At 50.8% G+C, this 3,456-nt stretch overlaps 1 pseudogene; it reads right to left on the reverse strand.

Annotated features, from left to right (window-relative positions):
• Positions 1-695: 695 nt before the first annotated feature.
• LOC136787118 (olfactory receptor 14C36-like) lies at positions 696-2,257 on the reverse strand (annotated as a pseudogene).
• Positions 2,258-3,456: the final 1,199 nt, after the last annotated feature.

A 3,456-nucleotide genomic window follows, 5' to 3' on the forward strand; every position in this document is an offset into this window, starting at 1 on the left:
CAGCCCCTCTGAAGGGCACAGCAGCTCCCAGGGGCACAGAGGGCTCAGCCCCACAGATGGGACAACCATGGCACAAGCGTACAGAGGTCAGTGTCCCCTGCCGTGTCCCCTGCTCTCTTCTGCAGCACATCCTCAGAGGCCCGCAGCCCCTCTGGGCCATCCCTGGGGGTCCTCAGGCAGCTCCTGCTGCCCCAGGGCCAGGGCAGCCTGACCTGAGCTGCTGCAGCCAGAAAGGGGTTTGCTATTCCCATTACTTTCTGATCAGCTGAGAGTGGGTCTCAGACAAAGAAGTTGTTGTAGCTTCATTTATTTTTGTTTAAATACACAAAGAGTCTGGCTCCTCATTTCTGCAAAGCCTCAGGGTCACACAAGACATCCATCAGGCTGGATGCGGCTCTGGGCAGCCTGCTTTAGTGGCTGGCAACCCTGCCCAGAGCAGAGCGGTTGAAACTACGTGATCTTTAAGGTCCTTTTCAACCCTGGCCATTCTATGATTCTATGATATGTTGGTACTTGAGTACAACAGGATGAAGAACAGCATTGCTTTGCGGAAAACATTATCACACGGGGAAAAAGAAAACCAAGCAAATCCCTCCAGAAGTTAAGACAGGCTTGCCATGTCATTACATAAACTGTAATTCGTCTGAAGAAGAAAAGAAGCACTTTATAGCTGTGGAACGGCACAGTCAGTTTCCTCAACGCATCTTTACAAACATCCATGACATCACTTTCCTAATGGCATTCTTGAGCTCCTGGTTCCTCATGCTGTAGATGAGGGGGTTCACTGCTGAGAGCATCACCGAGTACAGGAAAGCCATCACAAGGTCCAGGGATGGAGAGGAGATGGAGGGGGGCTTCAGGTAGGCACACATGCCAGTGCTGAGAAACAGAAAGACCACGGCCAGGTGAGGGAGGCACGTGGAGAAGGCTTTGTGCCGTCCCTGCTCAGAGGGCATCCTCAGTACAGCCTTGAAGATCTGCACATAGGAGAAAAGAATGAAAACAAAACAAAACAAAACAAAACAAAAGAGCCAAGCCTTCAGGCAATGCACTCTGGAGATGCTTTTTTTTTTCTTTTTTTTTTTTTTTTCTTTTCTCAAAAGCTATGTAAAAGTGAGCTCTGACCTGTTGTTAGACATATGTTTGTTGAACCTCAAGAGTAAACAGAGTAATGTAATTCCTCAGGAGAAGTAGGATAGTTTTCTAAGAGTGTAATAAATGCAAATGATACCAAAGTTAACAATTACAATAATGATATGAAAGAAGGACCAGGCCTGCACGGAGATACTAAGTTAAGTCATTTCTGGAAAAAGAAGGGAAATTTTTCACTATTGAGAAATATCCATAAAATCACTTTCCTAATGTCACCCTTGAGCTCCTGGTTCTTTATGCTGTACATGAAGGGGTTCAGTGTTGGAGGCACCACGGAGTACAGAACTGCTACCACCAGGTTCAGGGATGGAGAAGAGATGGAGGGGGGCTTCAGGTAGGCAAACATGGCTGTGCTGAGAAACAAGGAGACCACAAACAGGTGAGGGAGGCACGTGGAGAAGGCTTTGTGCTGTCCCTGCTCAGAGGGCATCCTCAGCACAGCCTTGAAGATCTGCACATAGGAGAAAAGAATGAAAACAAAACACCCTCAAAACAGAAAACCACTAAATGTGATAAGCTCAATTTCCCTGAGGTAGGAGTCTGAGCAGGAGAGCTTGAGGATCTGGGAGATTTCACAGAAGAACTGGTCCACAGCATTGCCTTGGCAGAGGGGCAGGGAAAATGTATTGGCAGTGTGCAGCAGAGCATTGAGCAACCCACTGCCCCAGGCAGCTGCTGCCATCTGGGCACAAGCTCTGCTGCCCAGGAGGGTCCCGTAGTGCAGGGGCTTACAGGTGGCAACATAGCGGTTGTAGGACATGACAGTGAGAAGAAAATACTCTGCTGATATCAAGAAGACAAACAGAAAGAGCTGTGCAGCACATCCTGCATAGGAAATGGCCCTGGTGTCCCAGAGGGAATTGGCCATGGCTTTGGGGAGAGTGGTGGAGATGCAGCCCAGGTCATTCAGGGCGAGGTTGAGGAGGAAGAAGTACATGGGGGTGTGGAGGCGGTGCTTGCAGGCTACGGCGGTGAGGATGAGGCCGTTGCCCAGGAGGGCAGCCAGGTAGATGCCCAGGAAGAGCCCAAAGTGCAGGAGCTGCAGCTCCCGCGTGTCTGCGAATGGCAGGAGGAGGAACTCGGTGATGGAGCTGCTGTTGGACATCTGATCCTCCTGGGAATGGGGATCTGCTGCTCTGAATAGGGAGGCCTGTCCAAGGAGGAAAGAGAATTAAAATGTTAGGGTAGACCTCTGTGAGGAAAACCTAGCCTATTTTATTACATTTATTTATTTATTTATTTATTTATTTTAAGCTATAAAAAACTGCCTCTTCACTTCTAGGAGGACTGGTCCTCTGCTTGATGTCAAATTGGTGCTGCCTGAGGGTTCTACTGTGTGCAAGAGACTCTGCAGGAGACAGTGCTGACCTATAGCAAGAAGAAAATGGAACATGGGGTGGTCTCAGATGAACTGTGTTTGACGTAACAAGGAGTTTTGGAGTACACTTTCTCAAAATTCACCCAACTGCAGAGCAGGGCTTTGTGCACAGTGCTTTGGTTTGTTACTTTATACTCATCCCCCTACACCTGAGGAGTGCATTTAAGGCACAAATCCTTGGCACTTGTACTGCCCACCTAGTGAAACCTTGGGGTCCTGGGAGGCAAAGGGACTGTCCCTCAGGGCAGAGTGAGGACAACTGGTGTGTCCATCACTCCTGGTCTCAGCTGCCCTGTGCGGGCACCTCTGGAGGATGGTCACACTCAGGTGTTCCCCTGAAAAGAACCTGGATGCTGCTGAGAGCAGAGGAATCCAGGTTCAAAGTGCAGATCTCCAAGCCCCTCACCCATCTCATCGTACCTGAGGAGGATCTCAGCTCTCTGCTCTTCTCCAGGGACAGGGAGGGATCATAACAGCTGCCCACATACAGCCATCCACCAGCATTTCTATGGCCTTAGGACTGAAGTTGCTTCTCCATGGGGATGCTAGATAACACAGGGCTGCTAGGGAAGAGCTGTGCCCTTGTGCAAGGCAGCCTGCAGCCCAGCAAAAGCCCCAGTGACATTAGGGCTGGAATTCTATGGTGTGAGAAAAAAGAGAGTAGGGAGTGGCTCCAGGGGAGGCATCTGCAGTACAGGGATGGCAGGGAAGTGCTCAAATCTCCCCTGCCACTGAGTTTCTGGGAGCAGCTCCGTCTCACTCCCTGCTTGTGGCTCTGCTGCCTGCAGCTGTCCCTGCCTGCAGCTGGGTCTCTGTCCCCACGCCTCCTGCCTGCAGGTCACAGCCCCCATCCCACCTGCTGGGTGCTCAGCTCTGCCCTGCAGACACCTCCTGGCAGCAGGGCTCTGCCCAGGGGCAGCTCGCTG

This window comes from Anser cygnoides, chromosome 28 (genome assembly GCF_040182565.1).
Source record: "Anser cygnoides isolate HZ-2024a breed goose chromosome 28, Taihu_goose_T2T_genome, whole genome shotgun sequence".
In the NCBI taxonomy this organism is placed as follows: Eukaryota; Metazoa; Chordata; class Aves; order Anseriformes; family Anatidae; genus Anser; species Anser cygnoides.